We start from the raw sequence: 24,311 nt of genomic DNA on the forward strand, positions 1-24,311 counted from the left end.
ACTTGTTTGCCTCCTTCTGTTCCCTAGCGGAAATTTATGCTGCTCCCACGTTAATCTCTCCGCACAACACAAAAGACGTATGCTGCGGTGTCGTCTCGGAGAACTCAACCAATGAGGATCCGTGACGATTGTGATGTTCACGCTTTTGCCTTTTAGGTCCCTTCCTCCGGAGGCGAAGGAAGGCCCCTTAGCAACACCGCTGGTACATTTTATTTTGCATATTTTCACGTTCTTCCCTCGTCCCCCCTTTTCCAGCCAGATACAGCGCAACCAAGGTTAACAGCAGATCCGTGTTCTCAGCCGTGTCCGCCGCTCGAAACAACCTCGCAGGAGGGTGAGGGAAGCACAAAACTCGCGACGTAAGAAAACGCGGACGTTGAGGGGTTGAAGGAGATGGATAGCGGGGGGCCGTCTATGCGTCGACATTGATGGATACGCTTCCGATTGGCCCGCGTCGAGCGATCGCTATATGGCCCCGCTCGAGGCTCCGCCTCTTGCGCGAACGCCCTCTCTCTCCGCCTAGCGGCGGCCACCGGAACTCAAAGTTTGCGAAACTACCACGATGTGGCGCCAGCGGTACAAAGCGAGGCCCCTATTCAACTTAGCCGCAATGGAGGGAGGCATCGCTGGCATCGCGTTCAGGAAAGTGATTATTTACTGGAAACATCGCGTTCAGAAGACGGGGCTACACTTCACGATGTGCGTTCCCTTCCGCAACTCGGGAGTAATTTGTAATTGCTCTCGTGATTATGTTATTCGCTATACCTGTGATTCCGTGTTCCGGTGCGCTTCCTGTTTATTGGTGAATGGCAGTTGCAGCTTGTTCTCCGTTAAAATTACGCATAATATATTCTCATCCAGATTGTTCTTAATGGCCTCTTTCAGTCATATTTGGAATATGAGGCATAATGATTGTTGTTATGCGTACAAGCTGTATGTGTAGTTAAACCTTTCTAATTTACTGCCTCTCTCTACTCATCTTCAGTTTTTCGCACACATACCCACAAAAGAGCCGCTCATATGAACGCATGATATTGTTATCGCATCAAGATCCATTTTATTTACCCTTGCATAAAGCAGCGTCCCTAATTTGTCATTTGTTGCCTTTGACGAAAAAGGAGCAATAAAATGAATAAGTCGTTTGCGCAGTTTCATTATCAGGTGCGGACTTTGGCTTTTTTTTTTTTCTTGGAAAAGGGGGGGGGGGGGGGGGGGGGTTCTCATACTTCTCCGATCAAAGAAGTCCCAGAATTGCATGGTTCATTAGTGCATCTTGCCGCTCCGAGAGTGACCCACTAATCCTGCCCTGTATACATTACCGGTTCTAATTTGCTCATCAGCATCCAGGCTAATGACAAAAAGTGGTGACTCCACGACGCCCGTACCTAAAATCTTTAGATAACAAACGTTCAATAAACGGAGAGGTGTACTTGCAGAATAAGTATATATGTAAAAAATTGCGCTCGATCGCTCTCCTACATATGACGAAGAAAGCTAGCTGCGATATAGCCAAGGCACCGATCACTCATAAAATTGCTAAAATGGCCTCTATTGCATGGGTCAGTGGGTTGTTTTGAAGTTCGTACCTCAAGATCCCTGCCTACTGATGAAATATTTCGACAGTGTCTAGGAAACATGGGTGCTTTCGAGCTATTCCCCTGGCGGTGCTGTACATAGTGCGCGCGGAATTTTGCTCGCGCAGCCAACAGGCTCGGTGCATGGAAAGTTATTAGAACTTTAGCAGTTTCGTGTTGCTGTCTGCGTTACTGGAGTTGCGAAATTCCCCCCACCGGCAGTGCTTCCGCACTGATTGGTCCCGGCGCGGTAGGCATGCTGACGGGCAACTAGCACCATCTGGCGCCCTCAAAGCGAGCTGCACGCGTGGGGACCAATGAAGCGGGTACGCATTGCCGGTGGGAGGGATCCCGCAACTCCGGTAACGGAGATGGCAATACGTAACACGGTCGCCTAAAGGTGTCTATTATAACGCTGGTCATTTTACTGGCGCAGTCAACAGGATTATGTTTTACTATGGCGCGGATACCCCGAAGAGGGATTTGCTTGGGCCTTGTAAACGTCCCACACGCGTAAGTGTCGCTTGTCTGTCTGTCGCACGCATATATCATACTGTGAACACGTGAGGCGGGGCAGGTCTCGATGTGTGATTCCACTTCCTGCCTCATCTTGTTCATGCGTCTAAAGTAAACACGGCAATGCTGACATCTGTGCATGTACACGGCGCCACAAGTGTCGGGTTTACAGGTGGCGCGCACCGCATTTATCACGGCAGGTATACGTCACGCTTAAGTGCTGCTGACTTGAAACCACCTTGTGTAAACGCTTTTAACCCCACCAACTCATCACCCCAGCCATCATTAGCGGGAGCACGCGTTATATATTGGCTTGTGTGGGCCCGTTTACGGGCTTTATTTCACGGTTTGAGAAGACAAACGATCGTTTCGCGTGAGGCGCTTGGTGAAACCAGATGTGCGTAGCCTGTGGCGAGCTATCTTCAGCGAGTGTCAAAGCTAGCTTGAACGCGCATGCGTGTTCGACTATATAAATGCGCGTGGAAGCAAAAGTATATTCAAACGTGACCTCGGGCGGCAGCAGCGAAAAACAACCGGCAGTGTTTCATTCCTTTATATTTTTTTAGCTGCACGCTCCGCCCCCATATCTGCCAGCTCCGTTCGCTCGGGCAAACTAGGTTAGATCAACCGAGAAAGGCCGAACCAGATCGCAGGAACAGAGGCCCAGTCGCTAGGGGTTCGTGACACTTCTTCCCCAGCGGCGGAGGCACTGAGCACACACGCGCGCGCACAGAAGCGGAGCAGGAAGTCGTATGTGTGTGTGTGTGTGTGCATGTATCTGTCTACACACACCCCGGCTCACGGGCGAGGCACCCACTCGCACTGATGCACGCTCTCTCTCTCTCTCGTTCTCGAGAGAGAACGAGCCTCCTGTTCCAAAGTGCGTGACAGCAGAAGCGAGACGAAGAAAAAAAAACGGCGAGGCTTAGTTTGCGCAGGGGGCCAGGTGTTGTTCGCCGGGCGCGCGGGATGTCAGAAATTAATACAAAGGAAGCTCGCCAGCGAGCTGCACCAGCTACAGCGGCGAAGCCGTGGCTCCTCTGGCGCGGCGCTGCCACCACACCGGCTCCTTCTGCTGGCGCGGTGCTGCTGACGTCTTCCTGCTAGGCGAGGTGCCGGCGCGATCCACCCCTTCCCTCCCCCACTTTTACCCACCCAATGCCAGATCTTCCCCCCCCCCCCCCACACACACACACACACAGTACCACCACCACCACCCCTCTCTTTCTCGAGGTCCCCGCCAAGAGTGCGTTTCTGTCGAGGAGAGACCGCATCAAGTGCTCTGTGCCAGCTCTTCTAATTCCTCCACCCTGCTAGAGCGGCAGGCCGACTGAGACGGCTGCAGATGTGGTGGCGCCTTGGAGCAAATTCATCCCCCCCCCCCCCCCCTTTCCCCCGCGACGTCCTACACACACGCACACAAGCCTCCGCGCTTCTCGAGATGTTTGTTGCGCGCCGGCGTGGCTGCTGACGCAGTCGGTCGGCGGCAGCTCCCTTTGGCTGCCTTCGCTGCCAGAAGCTACCGCGGTCGTAGGCTGTGTAGGTCGCGGCCGAGCTTTTAGAGGTGGCGCTGTAAATAAACCCCGGAACGCGTAAGGTTGTTCACTGGTGCCTCGTATACTCCGGTACTGTGTGGTTGAAATTTACGCTAACGCCATATATATATGCATTGAGTATATATAGTTCCGTTAGGTTGTGCAGTACAAAATTTAAGCATGTTTTTGGTGTAATTGACAGTGGTCACTATAAAGGCATAACATAACCAGAGAGAAAGTTTCAGAAGGCCCCAGTCTCGACGCGGTCCGCCCGCGTGCATCCTATTTCTCTCCCCTTGACAGTCGCCTCCTATCCTCCTGCGGCTCGACCCTTTCTGCCTGTGCGACGCAACATTCAATGAGTGCAGCTGTGCAATGCATGGCTGTAAAATTATTACGCCCGATACTTGTCAGCTGGGTGACTATCCTGACAAGCCGTTTGTTAACACCCCCGGAGAAAATTCATAGCTGCCCGAGCTGTCTAGCTGCGGCGAGATGTGACAAGGACAGAGATGGTGAATTGATTGCCGTTTGGAAAGGTATTCTACCAGCATATAAGCTATATAAAGCATCGCGCACACACTGCATGAGGCACACGCCTTCTAAAGCCAAAGCATCAGACATATAGCAATATATTTATATTGCTACCTTTGATGCCAAAGTAGATATGGCTCAAGCCTGCCAGTGGACAGCAGCAGGAGTCGTTGGTGGCTTATATATCCCGCAATAATTTATAGTGCAAGAAAAAAGCTAAACAAACTAGGCGATTATTTACGAGTTAATGTTATTTAAAATGACTCTCTTTAGGGGCTATATACATAATGTCGCATTAGCAACTGTATACTATTTTCCTTCATTTCTATACCTGCAAACACCGCTCACGAATCAGTCTTGTGCTTTAAGCGCTCAATATACACACAGAGGGAAAGGGCTGTTATGGCCGTTCAGTCCGCGTACTACATGCACCCTGATGTATACCTTTGTTAAATAGCCGACATTAGGTGCCCAATTTGCTCGTTGTATGATTTATTTAACTAAATATATGTTGATAGAGACGAGAGCGCGTCAGTCCCGTTACCGAAGGCCAACCAACAACGAATCCTTGCAAGCTCGTTCCCGTGACCTTAACTCTCCCAGCCACGGCGTTGTCGAGGCCCTTATCTGAAACCACAGGCATTCATCAATGTTTCCGCAGGCTAGAAAGTTCATCAGTTTATCAAAACGTGCGCGCGAGAATCGTCACTTCTCGGCACGCGCGTGGGTATAGAGGGCGGCTAGGGGAGGGGGAAGGGATTGTTATCTCCTTAATGAACAAGTCGCTCTCTGAATTCGACATGAGCGACCACCTACAAACACGCACAGAAGCACGTTTTGCTAAGCGCTGCTCATTCCCTTTCCGACACCCCTGTGACACGTTTTTTTCTTTTCTTCTTTTTGCGTGTGTGTGTGTCCCCGTTCTTCATTTGCCCCTTGCCTCCCCCTCCATTTTGCGGATAACGCATTTCATGCTTATATCCCTCTGTCGCCTCCCTTGTGTAGTAATAGTTAACGTATACGTGAAATATGCATGAAGTCTGCGTGTAAGAAAAAAGGGAAAACAATATATGCCAGTGTCAAAGAAGCGCCACAAAACAAAATATCAGAGCAAATTGAATCATCGGCAACATATGCATAACGTTGCACGCCGCTGCATAGCCGTGCATTGTTGCGAGAGGGCGGGAGGGATATGCGAGGAGAAGGGTGCCAACCTGTATGCACCGTAGTGCAATCTTGATTTTTTTTTTTTTTTTTCATATTCTTTTTTCGTATTTTGCATTTTGCGGAGGGGCCAAGATAGAGAGAAGGAAGGGGACGAATGTGTTTCGGGGGCGATGCTTCCGAAACATGCAAAAAGTGGCAGCGAGGATCACGCCGCGTCTCTGCCCAGCCCACCTCTGCTTGCCATCGTTGCATGCCGCCGAGGTGGCAAGCAGGCATGCACGCCCGCACGCACGCATGCATGCATGCATGCTGGCCGTGCCCCGCTCGAAGAATGCGCTCGGAGACGCCCCTGGCGAAAGAAAAGAGAAAGAAACTCGAGCAGGGCCCAGCAGAAAAGCAGAGGCGGCGGCCGCGTCGCCTCGGTTTTGCCGCGGTTCTAAGCTGCAGGGAAGAAGCCTTTGTGCGAGCAGCAGCCGGGGCATGCCTCGTAGCAGCGGCGGCCGGTCCGCGCGCGCGTAGCAAGATGGCCGCCGCGTGAGTGACGCAGGCACGCCATTTATCACACACCCCTCCCTCCCTCCCAGACCGAGAAACATCGGTCTCCGGCGCCGCCGCGGGGCTCTCTTCTTCCTGGGCACCCTCGTAGGGTGACGTCGCGGGTCCTGCGCCGTGGGTTCTTTCGGCGCCACCGGTTTCTTTCGCGAGCGCACCCTTAGCCAGCACTTTTTTTTCTCTTCAGAGAGAACAAGCGCATGTGCGAAGTTAGCTGCCTCACGCTCGTGTGACCAGCGTTATCAGCACGCTTGGCCGCGAGTTTTGTTGGAGGAAAGTTTTAGGACGGAGGGGAGAGGAATGCTGAGGAGCACATAGAGAGGCATTTTCCGATGACACTGCGGGCACGCCGCCCCGCAGTGCATGTGTGTTCCGATCTCGTAACCACACAGTCACCAAGGTGAAAGTGGAGCGCGGAGGCGCCCGTGTAGTTAAAGGTTTTGAAATGGCGCAAACTTTATCTTAGCGTTGCGGTTACACCTCGAAAATATACCGGGGCACCAGCGGGCGTTTTCGTTTCAAGACCGCTGAGATTCCTTACTTTAATGCAGCGGAACACTACTAAACATTGGAGTTTTAGCTAGCCGAATACGTATACCGGTTTACCGGCGTCCTCCCACGCTGACACAATGGTCGCGATTGCACCCACCGATGTCAATGCGCGTGCGCTGGACGGGGTCCGGCCAACCAGAGTAGGTATACGCTATTACATATCCGGCACGCTAAATCTCGCGCTAGAAACGCTTGACAACTCTGGCTTTTGTGTGCTACACATGTTAGCGAATCGAACGGTTACCATTATAAAAGAAAGCCCGGCCGTTCAGAGCCGTGCATGTTTCCTCCGCGTGCGTACAGGGGCTTCATTGGGCTTATAAATGCCTTGAAAATACCGGCGCGCTGGTGCATGGGATCATTCGTTGAAGCGGAGTTGCGATCAGCGGTTTGTGAACACTGCATCTCAAGATTTTGCAGATGCTATGCTTGGCATCCAGAACAATCTTATAATTTGCTTGTACATTACTGAGAAGAAAACTATACATTGGGTTTGCACGTTACACTCCTTTAGTGGCCGACTGAGTGTGAGCATTTCTTTCTTTCTTTTTTTTTTTTTTTCTGGCGACACCTGATATCACCATAGTGGCGGGGAAAAAAATCCGAGTAAACCGTCAGGAAAGGCATTCGGTTAAGCATGTCCTCTAAGCTAACCACTCTATTCTTAAACCCTCAGTGCACACGACGTGCATATACAATTACACCGTCTCTTCACTCAGAGCTGGCAGCACTGCCGGAACGAACGAGCTCTTTGCAATAGTTCGGTGTAGCACACTTTGCAAAAATCAATCAACGGGTGCTGTCTACAGGGTGTATACCTGTACCTCACGCACCAGAAAGAGTTCGTCAATTATTTTTGCCCTGAGCACAGCCGAGACAAGTCGCCTCGTTGAAAGTCTCGAGGAGAGCATGAGTGGTGCACAGTCGTTTTTCTTACCCTCCCTTCCGACAAGACGACGGATGCATGGTTCCCTTCTGGCACCGTTCCCGCCCTCTCTAACCAGCGCAAGTCGAGGAGCCCGAAAACTGGATCGTTTAAAGAGACGTAACGAAAACGGTTTATAACGCGTCATTACACGCACGAGATTTCCACGCTTGTGAAAGACAAAACTATTTAATTCATCCATGCGTTCCCTTAGCATGTCTTTCTCACCCTCCCACTTCCTCCGTTCCTCATCGGACGTTTTCAAAATGCACCCAGAAACACGCGTGATCGTGTTTGGCGCACTTTCCACTCTACGGGCCTGGATAGCGAAGGGGAGAGGAGCCAACAGGGTGCTTCTAATCTTGTCGCTCATGCATTTTTGAGTTCCGGCACCAGGCGACGGCTGAGGATTTACCGCCGTTTACGCTCCGCTGCTCGGAGGCGACGATATATTTTGGTCGGTTCACGCAAAACACGGGGATCTGCTGGCAGGGAGCATGCACTCTAAAATGTGTCAGCCTCGAAGGGTTGGGCACCGGGCTCTATATACCTGCTGGTTGACCGTGCTCCACTCTCTTAACTTGTCAAAACGTCGCTGCTGTCGCGTGGCGGAGTGCGTATAGGGTTGAAAAATTAACCACGGGAAGGCACTGTGTTTTCACTTGTCAATTAGGAAAACCACACCCAGATAGTTGACTGGGGGAGCACAGTGATGTGCGGACAGCGCATTTCTATGTGACACTATAGCTTTCGGTGGTTGCTTTGCACTTGAACGTATACGAAACAGGGATTAGTCGATGCACGCCTCTTACGGCTTCTACCTGGCATCGACTTGCGCAGGTGGAAAAGAAATGGCAGATGAATATCAACAGCTTTCAGAACAGCTATTTTAAAATATTCTTTGGTTCAAGTCACACTTGCGCATAAGCCTTTAAACACATATTCCGTTGAAGTTTCATAAGAGTGAAAATGGCTTCGAGTCTTTCGACGTTAAAAAAAAGCTTTTTTTTTTTTTTCCGCCGCACGCGAAACGCCAAGGCTATAACACGTTTTCATGTTCACATTCGAGGAGACATGCACGTATGTGAAGAAACTATAGATACACTCTGTTGAATTTTGGTTTGCTTCCACTATGTATATGCAAATCTGCTGCCCAAGTCAGTGAAGTGGACGTTGCTGTTAATTGGCTTAGTGCAAGTCATCAGACGCGCAGCTGAATTCGGCGGTGCATAAATTGATAGTTATACACAGGACGCCATGTCCCATGTAAAACATGTGACACAACATCTTTTGTCTGTACGTGTTATTACCGGCAAAAACAAAACAAGCTGTGGTACGCTGCTTGGGGACTCGTTTACAGAATTCTGAGAATCAGGTGTAGCGAAATAGGCATAGATTTATAGTCGCTGCAAATTACAATGGCGCTCGTAAACCTTCGCAAAGCACTGCTAATTCTGGACAATTCCAAATGTTTTTAGTACGCGTGCGAAATCACATTCTGCTTTGTTCGTTGTATGCCTCTGTTGGTTGTATACAGCTCTTGCCGTCTCAGGGTATATCATTCTGTTCTTACTGTGCAGTTGTAGTCTGAACTCAGTCCAGAGGTCTTAAGTGGGGCTGACCTCCTTTCCTGCAGTGCCGAGCTGGCGGAGGTTCTCATACGGTAGCGCGGGAAACGCCTGCGGGGTTGTTCGGAATCAACTTGTGCGATGTGTACACGATAAAAACACACAGGCCGATCGCCTCATATATATCTTCCCCTCTGCCAGGGCAAGTTCTCACCACGCGCGCTGGTGGTTCGCGTGCGTCTGTCAATCAGTTTAGGGCTCCGCAACGCTCTTGCGGTAACTTCTGACGCCACAGCTCTGCTCCAAGCGTTGCATAGGCCGACTAGAAGGAGCATATAGCAGCTTCATCGCTGCGCACTGCGTAACAAAGTTGTTTTTTTTTTCTACCTCGCGGCAAAGGCCTTTGGGCTGCTGTCGCTGCCGAGTCTTTCTTTTTTTGACCACCCCTCTCTCTCTCTCTCTCTCTCTCTCTCTCTCTCTCTCTCTCTCTCTCTCTCTCTCTCTCTCTCTCTCTCTCTCTTTATCATTGCTGGCGTTGCAGCGCGTTGCTGTGTGTGTGCCCATGGGGGTTCTAGCGGGAGGAAGTGGGCGCACCCCGTCGCACCGCCGCCGAGTAGTGGTGGATCGCTGGTGCGCGCCGCGATTGTCGACTGCTCTCACGCTTCGAGGGACGGCATCGAAGGCGCTCTCGGTCCACGCAGGTCGATTTAAAACGCATTAAAGGATCCCCCCCCCCCCCCCCCACCTCCCCCCGTTCGTTCCAGGAAGGAACGGAGAGGGGACGATCCGGCCGGCGCGCACGAGCAAAACAAAGAGAAAGGAGTTACTACGCGCGGCTGCTGCCTCTCCGTCAGGGAGAAAAATGGCGACAGGTGCCGCCGCTGTGAGAGAGGCGAGCGGCCCCCTTTGCCGAGCGCGCTAGAGTTCTCCGGTCTCCTCCACTGACAGCCTCGAATGGAACCATGAACCACGTACCGCGCTCGGACGGGCCTTGCTTGCGCGAAGGGCATGGCTCTCGCGTGAGCTAGTTTTGAGTTGATGCCCGAAGCGCGCTGTATACGAAGCCCAGTGCAGTGCTTAAACGGGCTTTGTTTTCCTTCTTTGCTCGGTTTGGCGTTTCGTGCGTCTTGTGCCTGGGGCAGGGCGTTGGCTGGACGTACTTTAGAGCAAGTCCGCCCTATTCGGTGCCTTCTAAGGGCGATGACACTGACTTACGGAGTTAGATTTGCATTAAATTCTTGTTTCGTCGTTTTTATATTGACATAGTCGAACTTCATAGCTTCGGTAGCTATAGTGTTTCATTTATTTCCTTTCTTCGTTAGTGAACATTGCGTGATCGATTCATTGTTATACAAAACCTCTTAGTCATTTTGTATATGCAGCTTGTTCGACTGTTAACGCCGTCTAGAAGAATGAGATAACGTTGTATGAACGCAGTATAGTGGCCCATATACAGTGGTGTCAGCAACCGTCGTGCAAGCGAGTGGTGCGGGACTCGATACCATGTGCTTTCTGCCCACTGCCAACCGATGCTATACAGTGCATATGCGAGCTTTCCCCAGGTCTGTTGCTCGGTTTCTGTGGAATGAAACGTATGGAAAACGGGGGACAGTGACCCTACCCTTGTGGAGACCAAAATTCCACGTGTCGTTTAATTGGCTAGAGCTGTTCTCGTGCCTATAAAATTCATCGCCGTCATCAAATATAGTTATCGCCCCAGCTAACCCTGCCCTCCGCAGCTTTGTCCATTCTATATACGTCACCCAGTAGTGTCCAAACTGTAGACGTCTTCTTTTATCATCTTCAGGTCCACGGTTTAGCTGTTGGCGATATTTCATTCTATTAGCTGTTATATAGCCGATTTATAGTGTATACAACAAAACATGTTCTGGATCGGTGAACGTCTACGTCTATAACATTATGAACAATGCGTCTCCAAATAATCTGTGCGCACCAAACGCAAAGTGAGCGTCACAGTCACTATTTGACTTGACAGATTATTTTACAGCCTATCAATATCGCCGGAAGATGTATTCATAACCGTTTACATCGCTGCTTGCAAAACGTCTCGGAAATTGATCGGCCGGCATCCCGGGATGAGCTTCCGCGAGTTATCATTCATTTTTCTGTTTACCCTACGAGATGTCAACCACTTAGAAACCTGCCTTCATGAAGAAAACCGGTTTTCAGATTGAAACAGGTATACAGTGTGCATAATATCGAAGCGCTCCCGCTGACAAGCCGAGTAAACCCGTCTCATTGATTCCATTCTTCGCGTGTATGTGAACGTGTCTTCTATTCAGCGCAAAAGGAGGATTTTTTTTTCTTTCTTTCTTTTTGCAAGGAGCGCTCGAGATTCCAAGTAGCCAGCGAGCGAACGATAAACCACCGCGCTTTTCCTCGCGACGGGCGAGAAAGCATGCATAGACGAAAAGGAAGGCGTCCGGGAAAAACGCCGTCGTGAACCAGAAAATTGGTGGCAGCATCATTTGTCTCCATTAATGTTTCGCGATAATTTCGTTGTCACGTTTCGCTACGCATCTTAGCGCTCAGAATTTCCGACTAATGTATATGAATAAGTATAAATGCTGACGACCCTTTACTTTATGCGACGCGGAGCGTGTTTCGGTTGTGTACTACACAAGTTCTTTGTACAAACTAAGTTGGAACTTGGCAGTAGTCCTAATCGGCGTATAGAAAAAGGGTTTAAACCTTCTTGTCAAAAGCGCGTGCCGTCAGTGCACCTATAAGGAGTGCTAGCTATATTCTTGAAGACTTAAATGGGCTGTTATTTGCACTTTGTCTCTGATATTGCGTGTCACTTAGTCCACTATATGATATTTTACCGGCCTTATCTCCTGAATACGCCGAAAAGCTTACGTTCTAGTTTGTTTACAAAACTCGATTTAACGAAACCCGATTTTACGAAATAACCGGTTTAACGAAGATATCCCGATTCCCCCTCAGACGAGATTCCAATGCTTTGTCTAACCCGAAATAACGAATCCAATTTGCTATCTGTCCCGGTTTTATCGACAAATGTAGAAGGAAGAAGTCTAGTTCGGTCTTTTTTTTTTTTTTTCTTCTTTTAGAAGGCACTCGAAAAGCTATTTATTGCGAACCAGCGGTAGCATTGCCGAGAAACTTCTCGCTTTTACCAAACTGCGGGGCGTAAAACGAGAGTTATATTAAGTTGAATTCATCAAATGGCTGTAAAACCGGTAAAAACGATGCTTGCCGCCTGCCGACAGCGGGTCAAGTGTTGAATGCCCTTGGTCTGCTGCAGCAGTTTGCCGGAACACATGGGAAGGGCGGACGACGCCCTCGACGCACTTGCGACTTACAAAAAATTCGCGCAGGCGCATGCAAGCAAAGATCAGCGACTTCTTGGGTGGGAAATGAATGTGTGGTCCCATGAGGCCCTTCTTGCTAAGGTAACAATTTTCGTACTAGCGGTGTCGATCGTTTCCGCTGGCCGCAGTTTCGTTTTCGGCGCATTTTTACGCTTCGCAAATATGATACTGCGATACTGCCTGAATGCTGCAACGGCATATATTAATCGAATGCATCGGATTAATTGATCGAGAAACCCCTCCACCGATTTAAAATGTTTCTGACTTAAAGAATGATTCGTGGCTCCTCTCAACTTCGTTTATTCGAATCTGAAGAATGTATACATTCTCACATCAAAACCTCAATACACGTCCTGTTTGACGCTGTGTGTGTGTGTGTGTGTGTGTGTGTGTGTGTGTGTGTGTGTGTGTGTGTGTGTGTGTGTGTGTGTGTGTGTGTGTGTGTGTGTGTGTGTGTGTGTGTGTGTGTGTGTGTGTGTGTGTGTGTGTGTGTATGTGTGTGTGTGTGTGTGTGTGTGCGTGTGTGTATGTGTGTGCGTGTGTGTGTGCGTGTGTGCGTGTGTGCGTGTGCGTGTGTATGTGTGTGCGTGTGTGTATGTGTGTGCGTGTGTGTGTGCGTGTGTGCGTGTGTGCGTGTGCGTGTGCGTGTGTGTGTGTGTGCGCGTGTGCGTGTGCGTGTGTGCGTGCGTGCGTGTGCGTGTGTGTGTGTGTGCGCGTGTGCGTGTGCGTGTGTGCGTGTGCGCGTGTGCGTGTGCGTGTGTGCGTGCGTGCGTGCGTGTGCGCGTGCGCGTGTGTGCGTGCGCGTGTGCGTGTGTGCGCGTGTGCGTGTGCGTGCGTGCGTGCGTGCGTGTGTGTGTGCGTGTGTGCGTGTGTGTGTGTGTGTGTGTGTGTGTGTGTGTGTGTGTGTGTGTGTGTGTGTGTGTGTGTGTGTGTGTGTGTGTGTGTGTGTGTGTGTGTGTGTGTGACGCGCGTACACGTATGCCGCACTTAATACAGTGACTCTATACTTTGCTGTGCTGTTGCTGTGCCCGGTTCTCTGGCGTTGAACTTGTACTCTTCTTTCCGCAGCAACTTACTGACTTTTTTTTTTTTTTTTTTGCTCTAGCTGTTGCTGTTGCTTCTGCAGCGTCTCACGTATACGGTCGCAGAAGCGCATGCATAGCAGGTTGCAGAAGCAGCGGCTGTGTCACGCCTGGCCGCCGGCGCCCATCATCCGTTGGTCGAGGCGTTCGGGTCGTCGCAGCGCGATCACACCGTTCGGTCGCGCGCAGGGAAGTGCGGCTCGTGACAAAAAAGAATAAATAAAAAAAGAGAGATAGTAATGAACGCCAGTTCTCCGCGTGGCCGAACTCGAGGGGCATGCAGCCGCGCCACAAGACATATGTGCCGTAACATGGAGCGTCGTGGCGAGGAAAGCGGAAAGAAACGCGCGCTCGCCGCCCGCGAGCCGGAAAATAATAGAACGAAAGAAACGGCCTGCGTGACTGAGCGGCGACACGAATCACATTCGCGGTCGTGACCGATCCCGCGGCACGCATGGCCGAGTTGCTTGCGCGCAGCCTTCGTGTTGTGGCGTGCATATCGCCGCTCGCGCAGCCCCTGCAGCTCTCCTCCATCTTATCCTTTAGATTCTTTCCCACCCCCTGCACACTCCCGAAGCTGCATACGGTAGCGGAAATCTTGTTATAAAGGAAGCGTTATAATCGGGCGCGAAATCGCTGGCCCACCTTTTCCATCGATCACCTGGGAACGTCTTTCTGCCGGTAGAAAAATTAATGTAAATCTGAAGAACCAACTTGGAAAAGAAGCGAGATATTCGCGACTTATACAAGTCACAAAGTCCGTTAATATATTCGTTGAGGCAGCTGAACGTGTAGGGTGTGGCTGAAGCAATGGCGGATCTGTCACAGCACCTATGTTCGGCTGGGACTTTATTGTGGACCATTTTGCGGATGAATCCTGTAGAAAAAAGAGCGGGACATCTTGAAGGTCGAGTTCGTCAAGAATCATTGCGTATTGGTTATAGGAAAATTTCGTCGAAAGACAATCGCTTTTGTATAAGTTGAGAAATGCTTTCTAATGTGAACCGGTTGCAATATTCACGTGAAACGGAAGGATAACTGCCGCATAGAACACTGGGAAGAATGCAGTTTAATGAAATGGAACATGCCAAAAAGAAAGGAAACTATAGGATCATATGAAGAACAGAACTCCTCCTGGCGTCTACCTCTTGTTAGTTCTGTCAACTTTATAAACGATGCATGAAGCGGACGCCGATGAGACCTCACGGGTTTGTGCAACAGTTGCCTTTTTATTTGTTTATTTCATTTTAAGGCGCGCGTCGTCCGTTGGCTCGGCTTTTACAACCGGAACTGAGAGTGATCGCCACAACAGATGACCTGAGCGAGGGCCAAGTTGGCGAGGCAGGCGCGCGCGCCCCCTTTCCGACTCGTCTCTCATCGCCGTCGCCGGCCCGCGGCACTGATCCGCCTTGTCATCTTGTGACCGGACAAAATCGGAAAGGGGGGTGTACGTGTTCTCATCAATAGCCCAACGGCAGAGCGGTGCACCCACCCACCGCCGCTAATCCTGGCGCTCAATGCGCGCGGCTTGGGGTCCCATTGGACGCGGTTGCCCGGCCTGCGCAGGGTGCGGGCTGCTGCTGCTGCTACTGCTGCATCGTGCACTTCAAGGCACGGTGTCGGAGAACATCCCAGACTGCCGGTGGGAGGGTGACCCGCGTTGCGGGTGTGACAAGAATGAAAATATGAAAACGCGCAAAGGAGCTTTCTTGTCCGCGCTTGCATCGTCGGCGGCCCCGTCTTGGAACTCTTCTCCCCTGCGGGGAGCGTAGCTGATTGGCCGACCATCTTTCAAAAAACGGGCTTCGCTTGTCTCCGCGCCGGGAGTCGAGACGCGTCGGTGACGCTCGCTTCAGGTGCGGAGCTTTGCGGGTCAAAGGAATGGTGATTTTCTTTTTACTTGTGACCTGGATGCATGCGCACAAGTTTTTGTCTCAAGATTGGTAACGCTTTATACGGTTTATCCATCTGTGCATATTATGTATTTCCATCAAATCACCGACTTGCATCTGAACTGCCCTAAGGCACCTGCGAGTCTTGCGTGTTCCTCGTCAACTCCTCTTAGACCTACTTCTTTGAGGAATGCTGTCCATACTGCGTCAACGTTCGGTCTTTGGCGCTAGTTGATTGACGGGGATATATCGCAGAGATGGAATGCATTTGTGGGGATGACGTTAGCGACGAGGATGCGAACTCTGATTTTGCAAGCCATGTAGCGAACTCTATAATTGCATGCACCCACATCGCATTATCTTATTATTCCTCCATTATGTTTATCTCACTGGCGAGCAGCCTGGCCTCCATGTAATGACGTATAATGCTATTCAGTGCATATTTATTTGCGTGAATGCCATGTCGTTGCATTTCCTCTTCATTTCCGCTCCTATAATGGTAATTATAGTTACAGGATGTTCCCGTACACACCTTAACAGTATGTGTTAAAAGCGCCTGAGGAATATAATGACCAAAGCAAGGCTGTTACCCATATCCGCTTTCACGGAACCACTTATGCAGCGAAAATTATAGCGCATGCAATGAACACGGGCAGGTGGTTTCATCTGACCACATTGCCTGCCAGCTGAGTTCTTACTGTGCAGTTGGTTTTCTTGTGTTTTCTGTGCAATGTCCTTTTGAGTCATTTCCAATGCAGGGCCGTTTCCATGAGGCTTAGGAGTGTCTCTTGGCTTCTTATTACTACTCCAAACACTGAAAGACACCTGATGGGTCTTCGGCCGTATAATTCAAAAAGGGTGTTATACACGTACTCTTTTGAAACATCACATTTGTTAATAGCTATGGCAACAAGCAAACAGCATACCACAAAGAAAAGAGCATAATCTGTATTCTGCATTTGTTATAGGTTCGTCTACTTATGAGAAAATTTTCGTGACGGCGTTTGCCAGTGCTTTTTTTTTTTTTTTTTTTAATAACATTCAATGATCTGACATTCTAACTCCGTCTGACTTTGCAGGCCATGTAGCAAACGCCCATCCCTCAAGCCGGAGCTGTCAAGAACCGTTCCTTCTCCGGGGAGCAGCGTACAGTTGAAGTCGGGGTGAGTGTTCAATCATGCCACAGTTAATCTTCCATGTAAAAAATCGCATAATCGCAAACCTATATATACGAGGTGGCATATATAGCGTGCCTCTGGATTCAAGTTAGACCACCTGCGACCACACACGTGACGTGCAACACAGCGTGAACTTACGAAAGTGAAAAGGGCCTTATACAGTGCTCAGTCACGCGGCATTCGAAACGGCCCCAATGACGATAGGTATCTAATCTGCACGCACAGCTTCATGAATGCGCTTCGGTATACATAATAACAGGCGTCCTTCTTTCGACTCGCGGGACAAGGGAGGAGAGTTGTGCGCAGAAGGGGTTCCGGTGCGCACGTCGCGCGGCCCGTTTCCGTGCATGCCTCCCGGTCGGCAAAGGCTCTCTTCCAATCTCACCAGCGAGTATCAACGGACGTAGCTATACGCTTTCTTCGCGGCCTATACGCGAGCGTTCCAATTAACTCTGTGTGCATTCGGAGCGGCGATCCCCCACGCTGACAGCGCGCAACGCTCAGATAGGATCGCTGCTGCCGTGCTTCGGTACGGTACGCGGGGAGCACGTTCCCTTTCTGGCAGCAGCCGGTGCCGTTCCCCCGTTCACACAGCACGGCCGACAACGCCCGCACCGCTTCTTCTACATATTGGAGGAAACAAAGGCAGAGGGGGAGAGAATATAGGCGTGCGGCATGCGTCTGCTGGAGAGGAAAAGATAGCGGGGTGGAGGTTTTAGCCTTATGAAGTAAGTCCGTAAGCCCAAGGATTGCGGAGCCTTTAGCGGCGGTTAAGGCCCTGACAGGCCGCAAATCCGCGCCCTTCGAGCACGGCCGAGCGCAGCGTTCGAGCGCGCGGCTTCCTCCCACGCCGTGCCCCTCGTAGCGTATACCGTCCCTTCCTTCCTCTGGTTCGTTCGTTGGCCGGGAAGAGAGCGATTGCGGGGGTCGGGCGTGGCTTCGACCTCGGGCCTCGATGTAGCGGCGGTGGCCGCGGGGGAGCAGCTCTTTTCTGACACGTCCCCCCCCCCCCCCCCCCCCCCCCCTTCCTGCCGCCGCGTTGGCTGGCTCCCGAGCCGGCCGAACGTTGCGGCGGGCGTCGACTCGAACGCTGAGCTCCACTCTGCGCTGTCTGTGCGGTTCTGTTGGTGTGCGCGCGCTCCGTTTTCGACCCCGGCGTGGACAACCGCCGGGTTAGAGCAGACGGGCTCGCTGGGGTGGCGGGGGAGAAAGTCTGGTCCGCGCTTGATTACGAGTTCCTGGACGATTCGTCCGCGAGGCCGGTGCTCTGCGAAGCGTGAAGCCGGTTCCTTGAACGCGCGCTCTCCGCGACTTCCGAAGAGACTGCGCCGGACACCAGCTGCGAGCTATGTCTGTAACCGTTTGTGGTGGTGGCGGCGTTGTGCCCTCTGAGAGAACGCTCGCTGTTCGATGTTTTCCTGCCGGCCGTGAGGATGCACGCCTTTTTGCGCACGCTTCTTTGGCTCCCGCTCAAGAGCTTGTAGGGGAAAGGGGGCAGGAGGGATGGAAACGTTTTTGGCTCTGAAGTTTTTAAAGGCAAAAGGAGACTTGGCCAATGTTCTGCGTGTGCAGCCGTTGTGAGTCATTGGCGCTATTGGACTTTGTCGACGGCAAGTGGGAACGTGTTTCGTTCGGAGTAAACGCTTGAGTGGCACGTTTCGTGATTTCGCTGGAACTTCTGAGCTCAATGAGACACGCATGACACTTTACTGAAATCCCACACATTTTGAGAACCTTTGGGGGCTATCACTCTAAAATAAAGTTCTATTTTAGCGCAATGTAGTTCTCAACGACGTTCGGCTTTCTGGACGTCGCTTTTAATTATCAGGCAGCTGTGCACATGAATTTCATAGGAAACATTTACATGATCATGTTGACGGAAACGTTCTTATCTTTTGATGCGTGCAAAATGACAAAAATTTGCTTTTAGAGCTTTTCCTGCGCTCATAACGGTGAATTAAGACTGCCATGGACAATTAATGACGTCCGCGTTTCGGAAATAAATAAAAAAAAAAGAAACCATAAGCCTAACGTAAATAAGGTTAGGCTTATGGTTTATGTTATAAAACCATAACATAAATAATGTTCAAGATCTTTTTTTCCCAGAATTTGTCCCAAATTTGTGGGTATAGTTCAGTTTTTTAAGCGTAATGGGCTCTATGATGCAACGATGGATGTAGTCTTGGCCGAGGTGTTATCCCTCGATGTTGTACGCGGTCAGCACTGGTTTTTATTTTTCTTTAATTAAGCGCACGTGAAATTATTCCGGTTGATGATTCAGTATTCAACAAAGAACGTTTTGCTCTATACCATCGTCCCTTAGTCAAGCATTGTGAATTTTATGCTGCATTACCGGTTCACGATATAGGTGTCTTAAAGCCAGTCGAAAGACGACTGTTTAGATGAATCAGCACCAGCTCATCCAATTATCAACTTTGTTCAGGATATGCATTGACATATGTAAGCTGATTCGTCATGCAGCAAGGTTTCAACCTAGAGCCATGCATTTGTATACAGATGTGTTCTAAAAAGTCAGAACTGTAAAACTGTGACCGGTCGCGCTATGGACTCGTTAGAACCGCTCTCTTGCGCTCATGCACCGCGTGCTTCCCCTTCTCATGCATACTCGCCTCCTGCTCTGGCGGCGTCGGCAGTCTAGCCGGTGCTGACGTAACTGGGAGACGCGAAACGGAATGAAGATGAATGCTCGGCGCCCCCTAACTGACACGCTCTCCACACACACACACACACACACACACCTCAGCGGCGGCGGTGACAATGAAAAAGCGCGGAGGGCGCGTCTCTTCGCCGGAGCAAGCCCCTCCGAGAGCGAAAACAAGACAACAGGGAGCGCGCTCTGTTTTCGGCTCGGCGAGAAACAAAGCGTCAGCGAGAGAGACGGCGTTCGGGAAGCACGCGCGTGTTTCAGTGGAAGATGGAGGAGTCGGGGAGGAGTGCGCTTCTCACTGAAGCACACTTGCGCTCACGCGGGCCGGTGCGAAGAAGGAAGAGGAGAAAAAGGCGCGCAGCAGCAGAGCTACGAGTCGGAATAAAATATGACGCCGCCGTCGCTTTGTTGTTCAGGAAGAAGAATGGAGGCAGCGGCGCTTTTTCCGAAGCCAGTTTGGTTCGGCTTCGTTTGCCGCCTGTTTTTCGGGTGTGGAGAAGATGAGCAGGGCGGCGGGGGGAAGACCCTTTGGAAATAGGTCCGCTGTGTTTCAACGCGTTTTTGGGGGAGGAAAAGTTACCCGTGTCTGCTCGTGCTGCTGCTACTGCTGGGTGCGAGCTCCCTCCGGCGCTTTGTTTGTTTGTTTGTTTATTTTTTTCTTCATTGTACAAGGCATATGCAGAGCGATGTTCAAAGCCGATTATTCTGGCACGCTTTCGGAACTGCGAGGGTGCGGCTATAGTGCCAACCGGACGACCGGCTAAAATTTTGGCAGAACACGGGTATTCGCTTGCGTGGCTTCACCAAGCCGCTGCGATCCGTCCGTTGAATGCGGGTTCCTTGCGCTTGGCACTCAGGGTGTAAGGATCAGCACGTGGCACATTTGTATCAGTTCCACCATTGACCCAATATTGGCACTGTATTATTGTGCCAGTGTATGGTCTAGCTGTGTGATTAATGCCCGCACTGGAATACTCTGACGGGCCAATATTGGTGCAAACTGACTGTGCCCCTTAGTACACGGGGCCGATTTTATATAAAGGCGTGGTTCCATTTGATGCCGGTGACAAATTGCTCAACCTCTTACCGAGCACATGACAAACTGTCCGCGCAGAATACTTTAAAAGCGGCAAACGGGCCTGAGCAATAATATTTATTTCTATCGAAACGTTCGAACTATATCGTCGGTCACTATATCTTGCTCGCAGGTCAGCGTCGTATGTCATGCTGCCGTGCATGGTCCCGCGCTTCACAACACATTCATTGTAAATCCATTTGCAGGTCAGCTGTAAAAACATACTATACAGCGACGACCTCACCCATTAACCGACTTGGCAGATAATCAATGTGGCTGTCATTGCTCGCTCGTAAATCACGCCGAGTTGTTAATTTTTACTACAGCCGTTGTATCACGGACCGCGTCACGCGCGTTCCGTTATTCTCCGACCTTGACTTCCTGTATACGCCTGGACCATACACACAAGTCACACCGTGCACGTTTGAGGGGATCCGCCCTCGCAGTAGGTATACACGCGCTCCTGCCACACCGCGGCGCATTTGAAATCTCAATTTTCCACCAGTTTCGCTGCAAACAGCCGCTGCAGAAACGACGCCGCTGTAGTAACCGCAAATTATTCCTCGAATTTTCTCAGCGAGCTGAGGAGAAGCAAAGCTTGTTTTCCCGTCGCCTCCGCGATGCATTTTTTTTTGTTTTTTTTTTTTTTTTTCTTTCTCAGTGGAAGCGAGTATGCGGTGCCGAGCGTAAAGCGAGCTGAAGGCGGGGCTCCAGAGCTAAAAGAACCGCGTTAAGGGGGTGGGCAGAGAGTAGGGGGAGGGTGGAGGTCCTACAGTCGGCTTGAGAGCAGCTCCTTGGTGCTGGCTGCCTCGCTCAACGGTGCCGTCGCTTGCGAAGTCGACAGCCACCTGAGGGTTCCCTTGAGCCAACCTGCTGGCTCGCCGCTGAAACGGCAGCTTTTGTTTTTTCGGCTTTCTGGACGAGCGGCGGACCAAGGACGCCAGTGGGAGGAGTTGCAGCGGCGGCTCTTTGGAAAATGCCGCCGCTCAGCTCGGTTCACGGCTCGCCCTCCGAAGGACGGCATCACGACGTGATCGGCGCCCCGTCGCGCGGGGGCCCGCCGCGCTCCCGGGGTGACGGAGAAGATATGGCGGCGGCAGCTGCGCTCATTGTCGCCGTCGTCGTCGTCGTCGTCGCTAGCGAGGCTAGGTTTGCGACGCCGAGAACAAGTGCCGCGTATGGGTGCGCGTTGTCAAAGACTCATGATCCGAAAAAAAAAAAAAAATAGAGAGAGATCGCGCAACCCTAGACGAACACCAGAACTTGGGTTTGAGCAATTGAACTTAGTAGCCCCGTGTTCTCTCTTTACGGAGTCGCGGTTACATATCGATTTCATCAGCTTTAGTATAGTTTTAAAAGTTTTACACGTGTACCATTTCTCCTACTTTCCTCTGCCGATCTTTGTGTGAGTGTGCATAACTGTTTTAAAGGCGTTGCAGTCATATGTTTTAAAGGCGTTGCAGCCATGTGCAGTTCAATACATCATCCGCGGCGCTGTTTGGACAGGCTGCTTTTATAATGCAATTATCGTCACTATTAAGTTTCATTCACTTATTCTGACCGCAAACTGTCGTGCCACATTAATATCGGCACTTAAGTTCCCGTGCGAAACTGTCCAGACAGCGAATAGACCGTAATAACGAATTACAAAGAAACAAAGGTACTGAAAAAAAAAAAAAAGAAAAGGCAGGAATTAGATCGGCTTTTCTACAAGTGCGCAATTAATTCATTTGAAGGCAGACATAATTTCTATTATGCTTAAAATCTATACGATATGCTTGATTGCGTAACATTGACAAATTGCTTCACTTGTACTGTAGCTGTTCGTATCCTACAAGCCGTCGCTACATATTAACGATAAGTCTGATGGTAGCAGCTGAATTCGGCTTTCTGAAGGTGGCACAAGCTTCTGAGAGAGTTTTCTTCTCGGCCATTCATGCAAGAAGGAAGCGGTAATTGAGCGTCTACTGGGCGCACTGGAACTGTAGACATCAAAACCACCAAAGAAAAGGACCATCACTCAGCCATTTGCCATTTTTTATTGCGTCCCTCTAGTGCCATCATCATCATCACCACGGTGATTATTCGAGTGTAATGTGCTCACAATGTTGAAAACTAACGATCTAGCTTTTGCAATAGATTTTGCTCTCCCCATGGTTCATATTTAGGCGTCAAAAATGCATGGCCCCTGTCCATTGCGCCGACAGTGAGTTTTCATATCAAGGAGGTGCAAAAGCATTGAAAAAGTTTAGTCTCAAGGAGAAATGTTCCTAATTTTATTCGTCCATACCAAAAGGTTGTATTACACAGAGGCATGACTTTACTTATCACCGAACAGATATTTAACTGGAAATAGTGAAGGGATATTTAGGTAAACATTCTATGGTTATGTAACGTGGAACTTTCAGTGGCTGATTGTTGTGCTTCGGCACACTCACATGCTCGGTGTATTACGACGCAAGCGGCTCGTATACATGTGCCTGTGCGCGCGCGGGTTTGTGTGTGCGTGTGTGTGTGTGTGGGGGGGGGGGGGGGGAGAGAAAGTAGTGTTCATGCTTATTCAAGCCTTGAGCCGATGGCCACCATGAATTCAAGGTGAAGGGGGCCTGTTTTTACAGTTTCGAGTCGCCCGCATCTCATTTGACCGAGCACCGATAAAGCTGACTCTAAGAGCGCTCCGTGCAACATATTCCATTGGCGTGTCTAACGTGTCCGTGCGGCTGGGAAGTGCGGAGAAGTTGAACGTGCGTGGAGAATTCCTCCGGGCTTTAAAAACGCTTCGCCAGCGGTCGAATGGCGCCGGAGGTGTGGACCGCCCCCCGAAGCATGCCCGCGGCAGGAAGCTGCACCAACCGGCGGCCACGTCGGCGGCCTTGCTGCTTCGATGCGCTTCAGGGTTGAGCGCCAATGCGCCCGTGCGCCAGCCGTTGCCGAAGCGCCGCGGAGAGGAAGTCGGCAATTCGCGCCTAGTGTTTTTCGCGCGCGCGGGGGCTTTTGTCCGATCCTGTGTGGTCTTTCTTCCTCACTCTATCTCTCGCCCACTTCTGCGCGCAGCCAACAAGCGCAGTAGGCTATATTATACACGTTCTGGATACCCGAAAGCGCGCGCCTGAATCTTCTTTTCCACGGGAATGGTTTGAGTAGACTTCGCGTCATATCTTTTATTACCACACACCCTGCACTTTCCACAGATTATTGCGTTGTTGTTAGACTGTCCGCTAAAATTTGCACTGCGTTTGTTGAGGCTATATTGACTTTTGGCAGAACGTTAATTGTGCGCCATGTGCATCATCCCGTAGCCTTTGCATATAGTTGTGTTGTTTTTTTCTTTCTTTCGTTTTGCATAACTTGTTGCGGCCATTTTGCAGCTTTCTTTTTTCCCATCGTTTGGTTCTTCCCCGGCTGCGCGGGATCCTTCTGGCACAAGTGCGCACCGCTGGCTTTCATAACAACCTCCTCCCTCTCTTGCTCCTCCTTTCCTGGAGCGTTTTCACCTTGCTCGATTCTCGGTCTGGGTGCCAGGTGTGTGGGACGATGTGTGAAATACATATTCAGCAACTGCGACTCGTTCGCGCTTCGCTATTTTTTTTTCTTCTAATTATTGTTACCGTTCTGGGACTGCGATGCTTCCTTTTGTTTCTCTTTTTTTTTTTTCTCTTGCGTCTTTTTTATCGCATAACCCTCATGTTTGTTTCATGATGTTTACGTCACCTCAAAAGGTGTGCTTGAGTGACCTGTCTTGACAGATGAATGCCCGCGTCGCCGTTCTAGAGGAAATTTATTTTTGCTTTGTTTATTTTAACTGCCCTGTCTCATTTAGCTTCGCTGGTGATCTCACGTGACCTTGATCGAGAGGCCTCAAGAAGCATCTAATAAGGAACTAAAGTAATCACGACGTTCAGTTATGTTCCAGAGGAACAAAGAGTAGAAGTTACTCTTGAAAGAGTACACGCCTGAAGTTATCCTGCAACAGGGGCGAATATTTTGACACATTATCATTCAATTACGCATCGTATGGATTTCAATGAGTATGTCAATGTTCGTCGCATCTGTGTGGTTCGGTTCAGGTTTCGTTAGGTTCTACTTCCCCACCGAAATAACCAACATGGTCATGTTGATGCACTTGTACTCGCGCATTCG

The 24,311-nt window shown here is 50.4% G+C and overlaps 1 long non-coding RNA gene across 1 annotated transcript in view; it reads left to right on the forward strand.

Moving 5' to 3' along the window:
- Window positions 1-24,311, forward strand: part of LOC146186473 (uncharacterized) — a 123,503-nt gene that overhangs the window by 70,989 nt on the left and 28,203 nt on the right. The window contains exon 5 of the long non-coding RNA XR_014708112.1: window positions 16,330-16,413. This is a non-coding gene — a long non-coding RNA (uncharacterized LOC146186473). The remainder of the gene's footprint in view (window positions 1-16,329; window positions 16,414-24,311) is intronic.

The sequence above is a fragment of the Amblyomma maculatum genome, chromosome 6, assembly GCF_055883805.1.
Source record: "Amblyomma maculatum isolate TAMU_Amacu chromosome 6, ASM5588380v1, whole genome shotgun sequence".
Taxonomy (NCBI): domain Eukaryota; kingdom Metazoa; phylum Arthropoda; class Arachnida; order Ixodida; family Ixodidae; genus Amblyomma; species Amblyomma maculatum.